A 21,647-nucleotide genomic window follows, 5' to 3' on the forward strand; every position below is an offset into this window, starting at 1 on the left:
CAACAAATCACTCCCCAGGTAAGATGGCCACCCCGCAATCCCTTCGCCTCCATTCTCTTCACGAGATCTTGGACACTCATGCACACGTGCCAGGCATGAGTTTAAGCCACCAGGTCCGGGACTCGAACTGTGGTCAACTACATGGGAGTCCAGCAACATAGCCAATACAGCAACTGCTGGTCCCATCTCTGGCCTCTTCTCTTTCCATCCACAAGGGCCTTCATGACTTCGTTACTTACCACCTCCAAATACCATTACATTGGGATTAAACATTCTACATATGAATTTGTGGGGCGGGAGGGACACATTCAGTCCATTATACATATTGATATACCCTTGATAAATGAAAGAGATGGCACTGTGAAATAGGGGAAAGAACTGGCTTAATAAATGGAGCTGGGATAATCAAATATCTAGAGAGCAAAATGAAATTGTACTTCTACCTTATACCATATGAAAAAAAAAATCAGTTCCAAGTAGATTGTAAATGTGAGAGTCAAAATTGACAAGCTTTTAGAAGATTATACAGGAGGATATCTTTATAATCTTGGGAGACAGAAGAATGTCTTAAGATTCATAAAACATGGGACTATTAGTTGGCGTAATAGCTGTGTCGTTGGACTCCCATGTAGTCAGCCACGGTTCAAGTCCCAGAACCGGTGGCTTAAACTCACACTGGGTGTGTGTGCACACGTGCCCAAGATCCCGAGAGGAGAATGGAGGAGAAGGGATTGCAGTGTGGCCATCTTCCTTGGTGGGTGATTTCTCACTTTCTGTCTCTCTGTTTCTCTCTGTCCTTCTGGTGAGCACACACATCCTATAGCAAAAACCTCTCCCCACAGAAAAAAAGATTCACAAAACATTAAAAATTGATAAATTTGACTACACTAATCTGTTGAATTCAGGGGTGATAAAGAAGACAATGAACTGGATAGAAAATGCTACCAAGGCTAAAAGTTACAGGTACACACCCAAATTAACCAAAATTTCACAAAGCCAGAAAAGAATTGGTTAAAATGGCAATGAGATCTGGAAAGAGATAGGGAGAGAAGGAAGGAAGGAAGGTCAATCAGTCAAGTCAATCAGCCAGCCAGCTAGCCAGCCGATTCTCATTATTTGTGGTAGTTAAGGTCTTTTTTTTTTTTTTTGGATTATTCTAACAAATTTACTTAATATTTATAAGTACAAAAGTAAGTAAGCAACACATGACCATTACAGGGTTTGACTTTCTAAAGGAAATATGTAAATGGGTATTCTGCTTTCCTGTTAAGATTCTGTCTTCTTAGAAACAGTTGAGAAATAATAACCCTAACTCCAAACCCAGAAAAAAAAAATCAAAACTATCATTCTTTTAAGTTCCATCAGGTTCTTAATACTAGAACAATTACAAACTCAAATTTTTGCCTAACATTTTTCTACGAAGTCTCATTGTTGACCAAAAGAAGACCATTACACTTTGTTTTAATGGGCCTCAAAATTCTGTGATAGATTTTCAGTCAAGTTGTTTCTTTTAAAAAGTACTGATTTTAAAAACTAATAATTTAAAACTGCAGCACACAAACACACACACACACACACACAGTGGTCCACAAAACATTTTTCTTTCCTTCTGAAGGTTTTACAATGCAATGTTACAATTAACCAGTCTTTTACTATTAAACTTAAATGGCCAATTGAAACAAACATTTCTGAGACTGTTCTTCCACCATTTATTAAGACTGGGGTGGCAGGATATTCATTAAGGATATTCATTTAGTCTTCTAAGCCTTCTGGACAGACTTGGTGACCTTGTCAGCTTTGATAACCTTGCCATGGCTTTGATAACACCCATGGAAACTGTCTGTCTCATATCACAAACAGCAAAACGACCCAGGGGAAGATCCTCAGAGAAGCTCTCAATACAAACACTCCTTGGTATCTCCAAAAGACAGAAGAACGCTTAGTTTGAAAAGTGCTTACACATCCACATTTATTGCAGCAGCATTCACAATTGCTAAGACATGGAACCAACGCAAATGTCCACAAACAGGAATGAATTGAAAAAGTGTGGCACATATACTCTATGGAATACTACTCAGCCACAGAAAACAACAAGACCCTGGGACCAGCAGGTGGCGTGGTGGTTAAGACGCTGGACATTCCCACATGGCTGACCATGGTTCGAGTCTCAGACCTGAAGGCTTACGCTCTCTCTCTCTCTCTCTCTCTCTCTCTCTCTCCCTCCCTCCCTCTGTGTGTCTCTTAAAATATATATATAAGAAATGAATAAAATTCAATAAATAATTCTTTTAAAAAAACAACAAGATCCTGGCTTTTGACAGAAAGTGGATGAATATGGAAGATTTACTGCTGAGTGAAGCAAGCCAGGCTGTGAAGGAGAGACATTGTATGTCTCCACTTAATATATTCCAACTGTCTGGACTCTATGGTTGAAACTGAATGATTAGAGGATACAGAAACATAGAAAATGGTTATAGATATCAGATACAGTGTGGGAAAAGGGTAGGAGAAGGAGGAGAATCTGAGGAAAGACATTAAGGAGAAAAATAGAGAGGCGAAACATTTATGGGACAAAGAAATGGGTGATTATCTGTTGATGATAATGTGTATAGTATCCCCAACTGGACTGATAAGAATGTATTCATGTTGGAACATTCACTTTACAAGCTAAGTGACATATCTTATTGAATATATAAAGGAAATTAAAATAAAATTTTAAAAAATAATGAAACAAAAAGATATACATAGGTTTGCCAGGAACCATTTCAACGATGTAGACTAGTTGTCACATTGACTGGTGCAAAGGTGACCACCATTCCAGGTTTGAGCACACCAGTCTCCACTCAGCCCACAGAGTGAGTGCCAATACCACCAATTTCATACACATCTGGGAGGGGCAGACACAAGGGCTTATCAGTTACTAGACGAGTTGGTGGTAGGCTGCAACCCAGAGCTTCAAGCAGTGTAGTTCCACTAGCATTGCCATCTTTATGGGTGACTTACCATCCCCTGAACTATGGCATATTAGCACTAGGCTCCAACACGTTGTCACCATTCCAAACGGAAATTGGCACAAATGCTACCGTGTTGGGACTGTAGCCAATTTTCTTAATGTAGGTGCTGACTTCCTAAACAATTTCTTCGTATCTCTTCTGACTGTAGGGTGGCTCAGTAGAATCCATTTTGTTGACACCAATGATTAGTTGTTTCATACCCAGTATGTAAGCCAGAAGGGCATGTTCACAGTCTGCCTGTTCTTAGAGATATCAGCTTCAAATTCACTCACAGCAGCAGCAACAATCAGGACAACACAGTCGGCCTGAGATGTGCCTATAACCATGTTTTTGATAAAGTCTTTGTTAGCCAGGGCATCAATGATAGTCACATAATATTTGTGGTCTCAAATTTCCACAGGGAGACATCAAGTGTGATACCATGCTCACATTCAGCTTTCAATTTATCCAAGAACCAGATATACTCGAAGGAGCCCTTTCCCACCCAGCCTCCTTCTCAAATTTTTCAATGGTTCTTTGTTGATTCCACCACATTTGTAGATCAGACAGCCAGTAGTGGTGGACTTACATAATCCATGTGACCAATGAGTCTTCTCCTGTCCCACTTTGGCTTTGATTTAGCAGTGATTTTCATGACACCTATGTTCTGGAAGCAAACTCACTGCAAAAAAGCTGTGGTGCTTAAGTTCTATAACATTGCCATAGACACTGAATTAATGAATATTGAAGCAATGCCCATAGAGGAAATATGAGTTTAGATTCCTGTGATTCTTTGGTCACAACATTTTCATCAATTAATTAATCACATCCTTGTTTTATAAGTCTTTCTGCTTAATTAAACTTTATTTTACAATATATACTCATGGCAGCAGCACTATAACTCATACATGAATGCATATTTTCTCCATAATGCACATCGCAACCTCTTGTATTTAATAACACTGAACAGCCCTTCAGCACTACCCTTAAGGGGCTTTTCTTTTTTCTTTTCTTTTTTTTTTTTTAGAGGTTTTTGCTATAGGGTGCGTGCGCTCGCCAGACAGAGACAGACAGACAGAAAGCAAGAAATCGCCCCCCACGTGGGGAGATGGCCATGCCACAATTCGTTCTCCTCCACTCTCCTCTTGAGATTTTAGGCATGCACATACACCTACTTGGTGTGAGTTTAAAGCTACTGGGTCTGGGACTCAAACTGCGGTGCTGGGAGTCCAGCACCTCAACTACATGCCACCTGCTGGCCCAGGGGGACATTTTTAACAGTGAAATCACCAAGGAAAAGCACAAAAATAAGAAAAACATGGTATGAAATGGATCATGAGGGACCAGGAGGTGGCGTGGTGGATAAGGCTCTGGACACTCCCACATGGCTGATCATGGTTTGAATCCTGAATCTGGTAGCTTGCTTTCTTGCTTTCTTTCTTTCTCTGTGTCTCTCTCTGGTCAAATTTCAATGAATAAATAAGAACAATTAAACTAATAATTCTTTAAAAAAAAAAATGGACCACGAGAAAGACACTTGATTATAGCATAAGAACTAAAACAAGAAGGTAGAACATTGTCTTGTTCAACCTCAACTGAAAATAGGGGGGGAGGGGGGCAGCAGGTGGCACATTGGTTAAGGCATTGGACTCCCATATGGTCAACCATGGATTGAGTCCCTGACTCGGAGGCTTGAAACTCATGCCGTATGTGTGCATGCCCCAAATCCCAAGAGGATAATGGAAGAGAAGGGAAATGCAGTGTTGCCATTCCCCATTGGGAGTGTTTCTCACTTTCTGTCTCTCTGTCTCTCTGTCTCCCCAGCAAGCCCATGTGGCCTAAAGGAAAAAATCTCTCAAAAAAATAAAAGAAAATGGGTTACAGAGTGACTAAAAGTTTTAACCACTCTGTTCATATCCACAAATTACCATGAAGAGTATTGACTTAGGGGTTACACATAACTTTTAGTGAGAATTTTAAGTGAATTCATAAATTGTGGAATCTGTGTATGTGTCTCAGCTGAATAAATTCAATACTAAATGGCCCAGACTATGGAAGCACAACAAACAGGATCCTTAGAGAAGTACCATGTGAAGCACTGAACAAAATGGGCAAAAGGATATGGGAGGCATACATTGCCTGAACAGGCCTACATACTGAGGAAGAGCCAAGGATGACAGAGATGAAAAGATTTGAAACTGACACTTATGTTCCAAATGAAACTCTAGCCAAAAAAAAAAAAATCTTTTTGAGGGTTGGCAGATGTCATGGTGGTCAAGGGCACTGGATTTCCACACTGAAAACTGCAGTTCATGTCCCGGTTGCTTTTCATACCTAAAGATCTTTGTTGTAGCTGCAAGTTGAGTTTGGGCCTAAGAATGTACTACACTTTCAAAGCTTGACTCTCACATGGCCAACCACGGTTCGAGTCCTGGACCTGGTGGCTTGCTCTCTCACTTTTCCTCTCTCTCTCGCTCTGTCCCTCTCTGGTAAAATTAAAATAAATAAATAAATAAAAATAAATAAGGTTAAATAAAGGGAAAAAAGGCCATCACCTTTAGAAAAAAATTCTTTTGAAAGTTTGTATGCTTTGACATATTTGTCTCCCATAACATCATGGAATACTGATTAAGTCTGGATATGAGGGAACATTAAGCATGACACACATCAAGTGTATTCCAGATTATTACCTCCTTATTATAATTCTTAAAAATGTATGGGGGCTAATATTTAGCCACAAAGACAGTCATTGTTCATAGTGTGCTATTTATAATGGGGGGGAGGGAGGACAGGACTACAAATAACCTAAATATCCATCAATAGGAAACTTGTTAAAATATGCTTTATCCATAAATGGATTTTTATTATAAAAAGAGTAGCATTTTTGAAATATCTTCTGATTCATGTTACCAATTCCCACCCCTACCTTTATCCTCAAACTTAATCAGCCATCATCAAAGAGAAACAGGAAAAGGCAGGATCCTATAATAAGATATAAAAGTAGGCATTGTCGAAATGTGAATGATTACTTTACCTGCCATTTAACAATCAAGCTAGCCACAAGCTCACAGAGTTCTTTCTGTAAAGTGAAAAATGTATCTGTACCTTGTTAAAAGTTCTCTTTGAAACTGCAATTGAAAAGGACTTCATTGTGGAAAGAAGGAGAGATATGGAATGAAGTTGGAAAGAAGGAGAGATATGGAATGAAGTTGGGGAGGTAGACAAGAACTACTTCATGTAGGATTTCCTAAACAGGGTGTATAGTGGTTAAGGCACTGGACTCCTACATGGCCAATCAAGTTTTGAATCCCAGACCTGGTGTCTTGAGAATCACACTAGGTATGAGTGCGTGCATACCCAGGATCCCAGGAAGAGAATGAAGAGATTGAGGAATAGCCATCCTCTGGAGAGAAGGGGTGATGGTGAATTTCTTACATTTCCTCTCACTGCCCTCTCTGTCTCTTTCTAACGAGAGCACACACCCTATGGCAAAAACTAAAATAACAAACCTTGTAAATAGTTAAGAACTGAGATTTTATTACAATTGGAATTAGATACTGCCAACAGGCTTTAGGTAAAGAAGCGCCATGACCTAATTTATGTTTTTTCAAAATCCTAAAGGATCTATTAGGTTGTTGGCAAAGTCAGGATGTATTTTTCTATGCAAAAATACATCATGACTTTTCAGACAACCCAATAAATGACTAATATATAATTTATTCAAAGTACATTTTTAGTAATAATGTATTACATACATGAAAATTGCTAAATTTATAAATTTAGAATGTTTTCATCACAAAAACTGAAAAAAGGGCCAGCCCACGGCCTGGTGGTTAAGGCTGATGGAATCCACAAGTTTCCAGTTCCAGATCTAGTGTCTTAAGAAACACAAAAGGAGGGAGAAATGGAGAGGGATTGCAGAATGACCATGACTCATGGGGGAGGGGGGATGTGCTTTCTCACTTTCTCTCACCAGCAAGCATATGCACCCTCTGACAAAAATTTTAAAGAAAAAAATGATAAGATATAAATTTTTAATAGCTTAATTTGCTCATTTCATAATGTCTACGAGTTTTCATTTGTCAATTAAAACAAAAAAGTGTAGAAAATTTTAAGATGGCATCATTTTTATATTAAATATGAAAAATAAAACATTAAAATTATTTTCATACTTGAAAATGTTCTTTTTCTAAAATATTCAAAATTATCTATTAAACTTAAAAGGCAAACTACCAGCAGATGGCATAGTGGTAATATTGCTGGACTCCCACATTGTTGACCATGGTTCAAGTCCTAGACCCAGCGGCTTCAAGCCAGGCATATATGTATTTGTGCCCAAATCCTGAGAGGAGAATAGAGGAGAAGGGATTAAGTACGGCCATCCCCACTGGGGGGTGAGTCTCACTTCCTCACTCTCTCTCTCTCTCTCTTCTCTCTCTCTCTCTCTCTCTGACAAGTGCATGCACCCTATAGCAAAAATCTCTCTTAAAAAATAATAAATTTTAAAAATATATTTTCCCAAAGATTATTTAATTTTATTTACTATTATTATTTTGTAATTTGCTATAAGATACATGCACTCAGTGGAGAGAGACAGAGAAAGAGAGAAAAAGTGAGAAAGCAATCCACCAGGTCTGGGACTCAAACCACACTCAGCCATATGGGAGTCTAGCACCACAACCACCATAATATATTTTGTTTGTTTAATTACCTGTGGTGTGTGCATTTGCTAGAGAGAGACAGAGAGAGAGAAATAGAAGGAGAAAGCACCCCTAAATTGGATGTAGTCATGATACAATCCTTTCTCCATTTCTCTGTCCTGTCCAGGACTTCGGGCATGTGTGCATACATGTCCAGTATGTTTCATAAGCTGCCATGGTTGGAATTTGAACTGCAGTCAGTTATGTGGGATCCAGCTCCCTTACCAACAGACTACAGGTTCAGCTGCAAATGCCAAATTTTAAGTAAAAATATAATAGAGTTTAAACTATTATGTATTTTTTTAAAAAAACTAAGTACTACTACCTATATTTACAAAAATAGAACTACTCACAATTCTAGGGTTCAAGATTTATCCACTGCATACGTCAATAATGTCTAGATCTTCATACATAAAAAAATTTTAAGTTTGTTTGTTTGTTTGTTTGTTTGTTTGTTTATTTTATTCCATGGGTGAGAAAAACAGAGAGAGAGAAAGAGAGCACCTCCTACAGTATCTTGACACTGCAATCCACCCCAGCCCACACCCAGCATTAGATCATGGACAAGCTTATGCCCAGTATACACAGGCAAGTCTCCAATCTTGAACCAGGACCCTTCCCACATGGAATTGCCTCACTGGGTGCCATGTTTTACCACAGTACCACTGTCCTACTCACATAAAATTTAAGAATAATATGAATTATTTGATATTGTCAAATAGTACTCAAGTGCTACAAACCTCTATTACAAAAATAACCATAATTTGTAACTATCTCCCAAACCACACATTAGAATACAAAGAGAAATAAGAAAAATGGATGCTCAGTAGTACTGGGAAATGATACTTCACAATGTGAAAATCTATTGCATACATGCTAATTTGGGTATTTTCTCACCTAAGAACTTTTGCCGTTCATATACATGTCAACCAGCAATGGCCCACAAAAATCACCCAAATGTGCCAGAGAGTATCACAGTGGTAAAATGTAACACTCATGGGAAGATTGCCAGTTAGTGTTCAGAGATCTTCCAGAATATGCCTCACTCATGTGCCCATTATCCAGGCCAGCTGAGGCTGGGGTGGATTGTTACACTGAGATACTGTCTGGGACATGGTATCTCTTTCTCTCTCTCACTCATGAAATACATAAATAAACTTTTAAAAAAATACTCATAATTCTAACTATAAAGATAAATCTTAACATTCATATATTCCCATTATTATTTTTTGCATATTTGAGATCATACTGCATTCATAATTTTATATCATGCTTTTCTCATTGAACTTTAAATCATAAGCATTTCTCATATTATTTAATATTTTTTATAAATAGCATTTTCAAAGGCTGCATCACAGTCTATCATATGGGTATATTCTAATTTGCTTAACCATTCCCTTACTGTTGGAGGTTTAGGTTGATTTTTTATTTTGTTTTATTATTACTGTAAATAATACTGAATTAATATCTTTATGTACAAATCTTTACCTGTATTTCCTAACATTTCCTTAGGGTAGATTTCTAGAACTAGAATTAGTGGTATGAAGGAAATACGTATTTTTTAAGACTCTTTATCCTCATTTTCTTTCTTTTTTATTTAAACAAGTCTTTTTTTTTTTTTTTGAAGAGGTTTTTGCTATAGGGCATGTGTACTCGCCAGACAGAGAGACAGAGAGATAGAAAGTGAGAAATTACCCCCGAGGGGGGATGGCCACGCCGCAATCCCCTTTCCTCCATTCTCCTCTCGGGATCTTGGGCATGCACGCAGACATACCTGGCACGAGTTTTAAGCCACCGGGTCCGGGACACAAACTATGGTCAACTACATGAGAGTCCAGCGACATAGCCATTATGCTAACTGCTGGTCCCTAAACAAGTCTTTTTAAAAAAGTATTCATTTAATTTTATTTATCATCATTTTTATTTTTTATTTTAATTTGTTATAGGGCATGTGTGCTCACCAGAGGGAGACAGAGAGAGAGAGAGAGAGGGAGAAAATGAGAAAGAAGCCGCCAAACCCTCATGAACCGTGATCGGCCATGTGGGAGTTCAGTGCTTTAACCACCCACCATGCCACTTGCTGGCCCCATCCCCAATTTTTTCTTTTTTCTTTAAAATTGTTTATTTATTTATTTATTTAATTCCATTCATTTTTTTTTTTATTTGACCTGAGAGAGAGAGAAAGGGAAAGTGAGAAAGCAAGTCACTAGGTCTGGGATTCGAACCGTGGTTGGCCATGCGGGAATCCAGCACCTCTAACCACCATGCCACCTGCCAGCCCCTCCAATTTTTTTCTAATAAGGTATTCCTCATTATATTCCCACCAATAATATATAACATGCTCTTTTCACTCTCCATGATCAACACAGGATATTTTCCTTTTTGGACTTTTTTCAGTGTTTGATGATATGATAAATGAAAATAATATAACTCATTGCTGTTTGTTTTCTACTTCTCTGATTACTAGTAAAGCCCAAGCACTTTTCCCCCCTAATATTTAAATTTTTTTCCTATTTTCCTTCCTGTTAAGTGTTCATATCATTTGTCTACTTATCTATTGGGACCTTAGTACTTTTCTTGCCAATTATAATATGCTTCAAAAAATATTGTCTTTTACATCATATTTGCTATAAATATTTCCCCATTTTTTGTGTGTCTTAACTTAGATAATATTAATATTTTAAAGATGAAAGTTTATGAGGTTTTAAATACATAACTCAATTAACATTTCCCGTTTCTTCTACTGAGTTTAAGCTTATTCATTTATTCAACAAATACTTATTAAAGATGTGCCATGTGCCAGGAACTATGCAGGGACACTAATGATACAGCAATAAGTATACAGTAATTAAGACATAGTTCTTGCCTTCAGAAAGTTTGTATTCTAGTAAGAAAGGCAATAAGGGGCCAGCAGGTGGCGTAGTGGTTAAGCCACTAGACTTGCATGTGGCCAATCATGCTTCAAGACCTGGATCCAGAAGCTTGAAACTCATGCTGGGTATGTGTGCCTGTGTGCCCAAAATCCTGAAAGGAGAATAAAGAAGATATTGTGCATGGCCATCCCCCCAGGGGAGTGATTTCTCTCTTTCTGTCTCTCTCTATGTCTCCAGCAAGCACATGTGCCCTATAGCAAAAACCTCTCAAAAGAAAGAAAGGCAATAAATGAGTAAGCTAATACATTTCTTTTTCTTTTATTTTTCTTTTTATTTTCTTTTTTCTAAGACAGGATCTCACCAAGTTAGGAATACTCTTATCTTAGCTCCCTGCTAGTGTGAGATACCACATCTGTTTTTTTTTTTTAAAAGACTTATTTATTTTATTTATAATAGCAGTATAATTTTTTTTTTCCATTTGTATAGGGCATGTGTGCTCACCAGAGAGAGAGGAAGAAAGTGAGAAAGCAAGTCACCAGATTGGGACTCGAACCACAGTTGGCCATGTGAAATTCCAGCACCTTCATTACCACCTGCTGGTCCCACCTGGCTAGATTTTTTTGTTTGTTTGCTTGCTCGTTTTTATTTTATAAAGACGGGTCCTGTTATGTTGTCCAGGCCAGCCTCAGGCTCACAATCTTCTTGCTTCACTCTCCCTGAGTTGGGATTACAGACCTGCCCGGCCTTTATATTGGACAGGGAATTGAACCAGAACCTCCCATGTAACCTTGTATGTAGAGCACAACATCTTAGCAGCTGGGCCACTAATGATGTGCTTCAAGAAGCGTAATTATAGGGACCAGCAGATGGCGTAATGGTTACATTGCTGGACTCCCATGTAGTCAACTGCAGTTTAAGTCCTGGACCTGGTGACTAAAAACACACAAGGCACGTGTGTGTGTGTGTGCGTGTGTGTGTGTGTGTGTGTGTGTGTGTTCAAGATCCTAAGAGGAGAAGGGATTGTGGCACAGCAATTCACTCAGCAGTGGAGGAGTGTGATTTCTTGCTTTCTGTCTGTCTCTTTGGTGAGCACACATGCCCCACAGCAAAAATCCCTCTTAAAAAAATAAGCTTAATTACAGATTATTATAAGGACAATTATGGAAATAAAAACAGGGAATTGTAACAGAGAATAAAGCAGCAAGGATGGTCTATTTAGACAGGGTAGTCATAAAAGAGGTCTTTGGGACCAGCAGCTAGTGTAGTGGCTATAAAGCTGGACTCCCATGTAGCCAACTGCAGTTCAAGTCCTGGACCCAGTGGCTTAAACTCACACCAGACACATGCACATGCATGCCCAAGATCCCAAGAGGAGAAAGGAGGAGAAGGGACTGTGGCGTGGCCATGCCCCCTTGGGGGTGATTTCTCGCTTTCTATCTCATTGTCTCTCTGTCTTTCTGGCGAGCACACACGCCCTATAGCAAAAACCTCTCAAAAGAAAAAAAAAAAAGAGGTCCTTGATGAACTCCACTTAAATTGTAGGAAGTTTCAAAAACCATTTTCCATCCAAACATCAGATATTTACTTACACTAACTGCTAAACATATTTTAGTCTATTTTTTTGCTTTAAATTCTATCTAGAATTTATATTCTGCAGTACAGAATATAAATATTTTCCTAAGCAGCTAATTATTTTAACAGTATTTATTGACTACTACTCACTCCCCCAGAAATCCTTACTGCTTTCTCTATCATATATTAAAATTTTATATATACTTAGGTCTACTTTTGTCTTCCAATTCCATTTCATTTGTCTTCATTTTTTTTTTTTAAGGTTTTTGCCATAGGGTGCATATGACTGCAGGAAAGACAAGGAGAGACAGTGAGAGGGAAATTGAGAGATCACTCCCCCCCTCCCCGTGGGGGATGATGGCCATGCTACATTTCCCTCTCCTCTATTCTCCTCCTGGGATTTTGGGTGGGCACACAGGAACACACACCTTGAGTATCAAGCCACTGGTCCAGGACTCAAATTGCAGTTGGCTATTTGGGAGTCCAGCTCCCTAACAACTCCACCATCTACCAGCCCTCAAACTTATTTATTTCTTTTTTTTTCTTTTTTTTACTGTTAGGGTACTTTATTTAGTCATTTTGTCATTTTCTTTTCTTTATTTTTTTTTTTGAGAGGTTTTTGCTTATAGGGCGCATGCACTCACCAGACAGACAGAGAGACAGAGAGACAGAAAGCAAGAAATTACCCCCGGGGGGATGGCCACGTCGCAATCCCTTCTCCTCCATTCTCTTCTTGGGATCTTGGATACACACACACATGCGCCTGGTGGGAGTTTAAGCCACCAGGTCCAGGACTCAAACCATGGTCAACTACATGGGAGTCCAGCGACATAGCCATTACATTAACTGCTGGTCCCTTTAGTCATTTTCTTTACAACTAAAACTCTGGGAATTCAAGATTAACATCCTTGTCTGCAAGCTTCTTATAGACACTAGAAAAAGTTTTGATCTTGTACTCCACATTGCTCTGCTGGGCTTTGTCCAGGTAGACCTTGATAAGATGGCTGCTGTCCAGCTTCATGCAGACCCTCTTGCCCACGATTTCACTGGAGAAGATCGAGTCCTCCAGGATGGCATAGTGCACAGTGGTCAGAGTACGGCTCCTGGGAAGCTTTGGCTTATTTTTCGTATGACTTTTTTGAGTTGGCTTAGGGAAAATTCTCCTCTGAGCAATAAAGACCATGTGTTTCCCAATGAACTTCTCCAGTTCCCATACTAGCCACACTTGGATTTTCTGGAAGGACTTCAATTGAGGGACAGGAACAAAGATTATGATAGGTTTCCAACCACCACCAACTTCAATTTCCTTGGCTGCTGGTGATGTTCAGATCCCTGAGCTGTGCCGGTGGATTCGAGTTCATCTCCAGCTCCAGCAGAGCCTGGGAGATTCCCAACTGGAACTCGTCAGGCTTCTCACCATCGGACTTCACCATCTTGGTGCTTGAGCTGAACATGCCTGATCCTTGGTGAGCACTGGCTGAGGAAGAGCAAAATTTCTTTTGGCTGAATAGTATTCCATTGTGTGTATATACCATATCTTCTTTATCCATTATTGATGGATGCTTAGGTTGATTCTATATCTTGGTTATTGTGAATTGTGCTGACATCAATATGGAGTATAACTATCCCTTTGACATATTTATTTCATTTTCTTTAGATATATGTACATGATGGGATTGCATTGCTGGATATGTGGTGGTTTTTCAAATATAAAAAAGTGGCCTTTCAGTCTTCATTTTCATTTATAATCCATAAGCAGATCAGCTGTCAATTTCAAAGTGTTGGGGTTTTTTTAGAATTATTTTATTTAACTTCATTTATTGTTAATATCTAATTAGATCAGAGAGGGAAGGAAAGTGAGAAAGCAAGCCACCAGGTCTGGGACTCGAACCATGGTCAGTCATATGGGAGTCTAGCACCTTTAACCACTATGCCACCTGATAGCCCCCCTTCAAAGTGTTTTTTTAAAGTCTAATATTTATAATACATCCTTTCCTGGGAAACTTAGGGTTAATTTTAATGTTTAAAAAAATTTGCCAGAGAATATTTGCCTTGTCAGGTAGAGAAAAAGAGAGAAAGAGAGAGACAGAGAGAGAGGGAGCACTCCCACTCCCCTAGGAATGATCACATTGCAATACTTTCTCCTTCATCTCTCCCTCCTTTAGGGATTTTGGTCATACATGTACACATGTCTGGTATGTTTTTCAAGATATCAGGGATTTGAACTACATGAGTGGCCTATGGGAATTGGCAGCCTTACCCACCATGTCACCAATAGGCTCGTTAATTTTATTTTTTTAATTATTTTTTATTAATCTCATAAGTTACAGCAAAATCTAGGGGTATAATCTCTTAACTAATAGTAAATTCTCTAAGAACAGCCATTAATGTTTACTAATAATTTTCCAGGAATATTTAAATCAAATGTCTGATTTTGGCAAAGTTAATTTTATCAAAAAGTCAATTTTTTTGAAATATATATGGCCCGGGGACCAGCCATTGGTGTAATGGCTACACCACTGGACTCCCATGTAGTCCACTGTGGTTCGAATCCCAGACCCGGTGGCTTAAACTCACACCAAGCACATGTGCATGCATGCCTAAAATCCTAAGAGGAGAATGGAGGAGAAGGGATTGCAGCGTGGCCAACCCCCCTGGGGGGTGATTATCTCACTTTCAGTCTCTGTCTTTCTGGCAAGCACACGCGCCCTATAGCATAAACCTCACCCCCCCGCCAAAAAAAAATAGGGCCAGCAGGTGGCATGAAGGTTAAGACATCTGAATTCCATATGGCCAACCTCACTGTTTGAGAACCAGACCAGGTGGCTCGAAAATCATGTGAGGCATGTGTGCATACATGCCCAAAATTCCAGGAGGATAACGGAGGAGAAAGGGTCAAGGTGTGGCCATCCCCCCCAAGGGGTGATTTCCTACTTTTCCACTTTCCCTCTCTCCCTCTCTCTCTCTCTGTCTCTGTGTCTCTCTCTGGCAAAGCATATATACCTTATAGCAAAACTTTTTAAAAGAGAAAAAAAAAAGTGTATAGATAGATAGATATGCCAGAAAATGCCACAGATTTTTCAAGATTCACTCTTACTATCATCTCTACAAGATGACCAGAAGTGCCATTTGAAAATACCTTTTAAGTAGCTCCATCAAATATCACTGCTGCTGAGATTTCTGACTCCTCCCTCTCAGCCCTTTAGAGTCCTTCGGTGCCTACTGGATTCCAGAGCTCTGTCCTGTGTGCGCTGATTCTAATCCCAGGGAGCAGCTTCTTAAATGAAGCCATAGATTGTTTAGTGGAAAAATACACCAAGAAGAGAGAGGGGAGCTATTGTGACTTACAGTGGTGGCTAAGGTGTCATCCTTTCACAAAGAAATAAACTTTTAAAAAATAATGGAAATAAAGAAAGAAAGTATATAAGAGATGAAAAGAATAACAAAAGAACTAGAGACTTTCAACAGGTAAGAAATTGGGAAACAAATCTCTAAAATGTTAAAGAAAAATGTTATAAATGTGTTTTTTAATGTGCATTTATGTTAAAATAGTCCAGTTTTAAAATATGTGAAGATCATTAAAAATGGGAACTGTGGTGCTTTCAGGCCTAATTATACCTACCATATCTTTTTGTTTATGTGATTTGCAAAATAATCTCACAGTTTTAGAATGTGTCATTGTATGAAAATTACTGAAAGAAATCACCAAAAGCTTGTATTAGCACCATGAGGTTTAATTACTTTTGTTTAATTTAATTTTGTCTTGTAACAAAATTACTTTTGTTAACAGCTTTACCTGTTAGTAAAAAAAGTTAAAAATCTAGTATATTCATTTTCATTGGCAGTGGTAAGCTCTCCTTTCTAGATATATTTAATGTATTGTTATTTTTAAAGAATTGAACATTTCAGCTGCCCTAAAATGACAAGTGTGTTAGCTTTTTAAAAATTAAAGCAAATTTAGACTATCTCTGTAGGCTCTTTTTAAAAGAGTAGCTTTGGGAAACTAAAATGAAAAATTTGTTAGCTTTTTAAAAATTAAAGCAAATTTAGACTATCTCTGTAGGCTCTTTTTAAAAGAGGAGCTTTGGGAAACTAACAGTCTATATCAGCTCCGACAATTGTCAAATCTTAGAAAAAACATATAAGCCATTTCTAGCAGAGAAAATCAAAGTACATGTAGTAAAAGAATGGATGAGTCAAATGAAATCCTCCAATCTTGAAAGATAGTATATATCTTATGCGATAGATATGAATTTCATTTTTTGGAATAGTTGAGTGGGATAAGGAAGTTTACATGATGCTGAATAAGCAGGCTAATTACACTTTTTAATAAGGCTTGAGAAAGTACATATTTATTTCTTGATGCTTACTATGTTTTCTTAACGTCGTACTTTGTTTTGGGAGTAAGCTTTGGTTCTAAGACATGTCTTCATAGAGATTCTACTTCTATTCGTTTTCATAGGTGAATAATTTGACTGATGTTTGAAAAAATAAAATGACCAGAAAAATTAAAATTATCTAATAAACTAGAAATACTACTTTGTATGTATTAATAGCTTAGAAAGTAGTCTTATTCCTGACTCTCTTACTAACTATACAACCACAAGCAAATCACTGGGTCTTAGTTTCTATGCTCATAAAATCAGAATTAAATTAAATATCATTTCTGTTTAGAGTACAAGACAGCTATAGTGATCAAGTAAGACACCCTACCTTGTCAGCACATGAATCATTGATGAATTAATTAATGAGGCAGAAATTTAGAAGTTATTAATCCCTAAACAAATGTAAGATGTTCTTTGCATCAGCACAACCATAAAAATCTATATTCCTACATTTAAGGAAAGGGAGAGTTCTATGGGACATGCTCACAGTGTGGTTCTGCCCTATTATGGGCCACTAACATACATATTTTGGGGGTAGTGGGTGGGTAAAAATTTCACTTTGCCTAAGGCCACAGACTTTCTAAAGATACATAAGGGATTTTTTTAAAAAATAGAAAATGTTCTACTCACCTGCTTGTAAAATTAAGAATAGGACATACATAAAATGTTGTATTAATCAGTGAAAAGAATATGGAACTCTGAGAGCCAGGAGATTTCGACTTTGGTCCCTTTCTACCAGTAACTAACTATAAAGCTGCAACACTTGTCAAGTGAGAGGAGTCTAATAGAAGTCTACTAGTCTTCAGAGTCTCTTCCAGGTCAAAATACCCTAACACAAAAAGAAATAATGAAAAATAATAGTAATAAGATAATGAAAGCAAATAATTTTAAATATGCTTTAATTTTTCTATGCTATAGACAATTAAGAAAAAGGGAGAAAGCAGAGTAGAGAATGAGGACAGAAAAGAAAAATAGAGATACCAAGGGACAGACACACACAAATTCTGTCTCTAAACACCCCCCCTTAAAAAAGTAATTGTATAAATAGATACAAGAAAGAAAGACATATACTAACAAAAAGATATTCAGGTACAAAAAAATTACATAGAGATTTTGACCTTATATTCTTATTTTGTTCATCTTGAAGCTTTTAAGCAAAAATCCACCAAAAAGTTTTTATCCTAATGTACTTTTGGCATAAATGAACTAGTTCAAGAGAGATATCTAATGAGCAAGACATAATCAAATTGAAGGCTGCAGATTACCTACATCTGTCATATTTTTGAGCAAAATGTCACTTAATAAGCTGAGATCTTACATCCATGGGTCAATTCACCCAAACAAACGAAAGACGAGCTTGCCTAAGATAGAAATGAATCTCAAAATTTTTTTTTATGAATCAGGGATTAGCAGTACTTTGCTTCTAGATAGGCAGGATTTAAGTATTTTAACTTAATAGTTACCAATTATGTAAAGTACAAATCCCATATTGCCATTCAAAGTCCATATTTGGGGATTTTTCTGTTAATCTCTGTATTGTGTAAAGGGCACTGGATAATGTAACTCCAACTCTCCCCTTTGATTCCCTTCCAGCTGAGGCCCATTAGACATTCTAGCTTTTCTGAGCTCCGAGCCTTTATAGGAATTTACAGGCTAGGTAGTTAATTTATACTTTACAACTAATCAGCCTAGAGGGGAGTAGAGGGCCCTCCACCCAGTTTCAGACCTGCTGTTGCAGGATGATGAGTAATTCCCATCCACCCTGAAAACAACCCAAATCAACATAAATGGGCATCATAAGGGCTTCTGATATTTATTTCCATCTCTATTATTAACCTGCTAGGAATTCTGGAAAATTATATAAAATTTTATATCTATAAAGAGGAAACTATTATTCAGAAAATAACAGCTGATAGGCTAGAACTGTTACTATTTTTGCAAGATTCATAAGAAGCTTTTAGCTCTTATAGACAGGAAAAACTGTGAAGCAAAAAGTACAAGACTTTGCTAGTTTTGTTTGGCTTTAGCTAAAATCTTAGACCTTTCTGTGCTTTTTCTTCTCTGTCTATAAAATGGAACTGTAACAACCCCGCTCCTTCTCAACAAACTTGATGTTGAAGAAGCAAATATCACAACAGGTAGAAAAGCACTTTGGAAGAGGAGGATTAGGTCAATTCAATTCAAATGCCTAAGACAATTGCCTAGAATAATAACAATAATGAGCACTTGAATTTGCACAGTTTATAAAATGTTTTAAATACATATTTCGTTGACCCATTTAAGAAGGTATGAAATAAGGAGAGCATTTTCAAAATTTCATTTGACAGATAGCAAACAGCTAGTTAGCAGCAGGACTTGTCTCCCGACAGGAAGTCCTAGTGCTCACTGTAGCATACCAAACTGTAGATGTAGTTATTGCCTGTTTTCTTTTCCTTTCTTCCCCTCTTCATGTGAAACTTGCATGGTAGGAGGCATCTACAGCAATCAAAGTTATTTCCTATTTATAGTTCTAGTCTATTAACTGTCACAAAGAGGTTCAAATTGCCTAGAAGTTCTCTTTCTGTCAGTATCTGTGCACTCTAGGTCTGTTGAAGCCTTGAAATGTCCACGTATTAAACCTTAATTTCAAATATCACTGTTTATAAATTTTGCTATTTTTCCTTATCACTGCATTACATGTGAACTACAGATCAGTTCCTTGGGTCTTTCTTTACAAAACATACTGTCTTTATCAGCTGTTTCTATTCATCTGCAGTACTTTAATGGTGTTTCCCATTGTGGCATCTATTGTTGAAACCGTGACAGACTTGAGTATTCTTAAGCTGACTTTTTTCCATTAAAAATCTGCTAAGCCTTTGAAATCAGGAAGAATGTGAGAGCAGGCAAGGATAATTTCAAATAACAAATAAATGTTCCTTCACTTTTATTCCTATTGCTCCGTTTCCTTTATTGGTGTTATCTATATGGTTCTCTCAAATTCTTAAAGAATAAACCAAGATGAGTTGGTTTTTCTTTTCCTTTTCTTTCTTTCAATGCTGTTCTCTTTGGGCCAGAAATTTCAGCACTCAAGATGGGAGTTCATCATGCCTGTTGTGTACCCTGGTACAAATAATTACCCTGAATATGGCCACTCTAAACTATGCTGAGCCATAGAACCAAGGCCCCACTTTCCTCTGGTATGTAATAGAAGGGATCTGGAGTAAGGGAGAATTGGAGAAATACTTTTTTTAATTTTAAATTTTAATTTACATTTAATCACATATATCTTTACAGTGTACATTTCTTTTTCCAGAACAAATACCATGTATTTCAGTCAAGACAAAGACATTACTATATACATTATCAACGGCAAATAGCTTTTCATTATTGTGTCAATTAAATGTATTTTTATTCTTCCCCTTTCCCTCCCCTCCCTCCCTTCATTACTCCCGTATTATCTCTAACCTTACTATCTCTAGTATCTACAGTTGCCTTCCCTGCTACTATACCTTCCAAACTTTCAGTTTCTGCTATAGAGCACAGACATTGGTATATATTGAGTGGGGACCTACAAAGTCTGTCTTTCATAGTCTTGACTTGCGTGGCTTAGCATTAGATCTTCCATATTTATCCACTTTGTATCAAATGTCAGGGTCTCATCATTTTTTATGACTGAGTAGTATTCTATAGAGTACATATGCCACATTTTTTTCAATCCAATCATCTATTTTTGGGCATTTGGGTTGATTCCATGTCCTAGCAATTTAAATAATACTACAATAAACATAGATGTGCAAATGTTTTTCTGAGGGTTTTTCCAATCCTTTGGGTAAACAGCTAAAAGCGGAATTACTGGGTCATCTGGTAGTTCTATTTGTAGGTTTCTGAGGAATCTCCAGATCATTCTCCAAAGAGATTGTACTGATTTACAGTCCCACCAACAGTGTAGGAGAGTTTCCTTTTCACCACTGCCTCACCAGCACTTATCATTATTTTCTTTTTAAAATTTTAACCATTCTAACTAGGGTTAAGTGATAAATCATTGTGGTTTTGATTTTCATTTCCCTTATGATAAGAAATGTTGAGCATGTTTTCATATACTTTTTGGCCTTTTGAATGTCTTCTTCAAAGAACTGTCTGTTCAGCTCCTTTTTCCATCTTTTAATTGGATTATTTTTTGCAGGTAAGCTGCTTGAGCTCCCTCTATATTTTGGTTATCAGTTCCCTATCTGAGGTATAATTTGCAAATATATTCATTCTCTCACTCTGAGGGTTGTATTCTCACTCTACTTACTGTTTCTTTTGCTGTTCAGAAGCTTCTCTGCCTAATATAATCCCATTTCTCTTTTTTTGGAACTATTGCCTGTGCTTTGGAGGTCTTCTCTAAGAAGTCCTTGCTGGGACCAGAAGATGGAGTAATGGCTATGTCACTGGACTCCCATGTAGTCGACAGCGGTTTGAGTCCCAGACCCACTGGCTGAAACTCACACCAGGTATGTGTGCGTGCATGCCCAAGATCCTGAGAGGAGAGTGGAAGAGAAGGGATTGTGGCGTGGTCATCCTCCCAGAGTGGTGATTTTCTGCTTTCTGTCTCTTTGTCTCTATCTTTCTGGCAAGTGCACGCGCCCTATAGCAAAAAACCTCTCCAAAAAAAAAAAAGAAGAAGAAGAAAGAAGTCCTTGCCTATTCCAAGGTCTTCAAGAGTTTTCCCCCAGTATTTTTATAGTTTGAAGTTTTATTTTTAGATCCTCAATCCATTTTGAGTTAATTTTTGTTAGTGGTGAGAGAAAAGGGTCTTGTTTCATTCTTCTGCAGGTGGATATCCAGTTCTCCTAGCACCATTTGCTGAAGAGATTTTCTTTTTCCCACTGGACTGTCTTGTGTCCTTTGTCAAGGATCAGCTGCCTGTATGTTTTGGGGTTTATTTGAGTATTCTCAATTCTGTTGCATTGTTCTACCCATTTTTGTGTCAATAATATACTGTTTTAATTTATCACAGCTTTGTGGGGTTTTTTGGGGGGTGGGGGGAATTTTGCTATAGGGTGTGTGTGCTCGCCAGAAAGAGAGACAGAGACAGAAAACGAGAAATCCCCCCCCCCCCGGGGGGGATGACCACGCCCCCATCCATTTCTCTCCCTTTCTCCC

The 21,647-nt window shown here is 37.9% G+C and overlaps 1 long non-coding RNA gene and 1 pseudogene across 1 annotated transcript in view; one reads left to right on the forward strand and one right to left on the reverse strand.

The window, feature by feature from the left end:
• LOC106736166 (uncharacterized) overlaps window positions 1-2,845 on the forward strand; it is a 12,013-nt gene extending 9,168 nt beyond the window's left edge. Inside the window, exon 3 of the long non-coding RNA XR_001371259.1 lies at window positions 2,783-2,845. This is a non-coding gene — a long non-coding RNA (uncharacterized LOC106736166). The remainder of the gene's footprint in view (window positions 1-2,782) is intronic.
• A 10,170-nt stretch (window positions 2,846-13,015) lies between these two features.
• On the reverse strand, window positions 13,016-13,592 carry LOC102475855 (40S ribosomal protein S7 pseudogene; annotated as a pseudogene).
• Window positions 13,593-21,647: the final 8,055 nt, after the last annotated feature.

The sequence above is a fragment of the Tupaia chinensis genome, unplaced genomic scaffold (assembly GCF_000334495.1).
Source record: "Tupaia chinensis unplaced genomic scaffold, TupChi_1.0 Scaffold000672_1, whole genome shotgun sequence".
Lineage (NCBI taxonomy): Eukaryota > Metazoa > Chordata > Mammalia > Scandentia > Tupaiidae > Tupaia > Tupaia belangeri.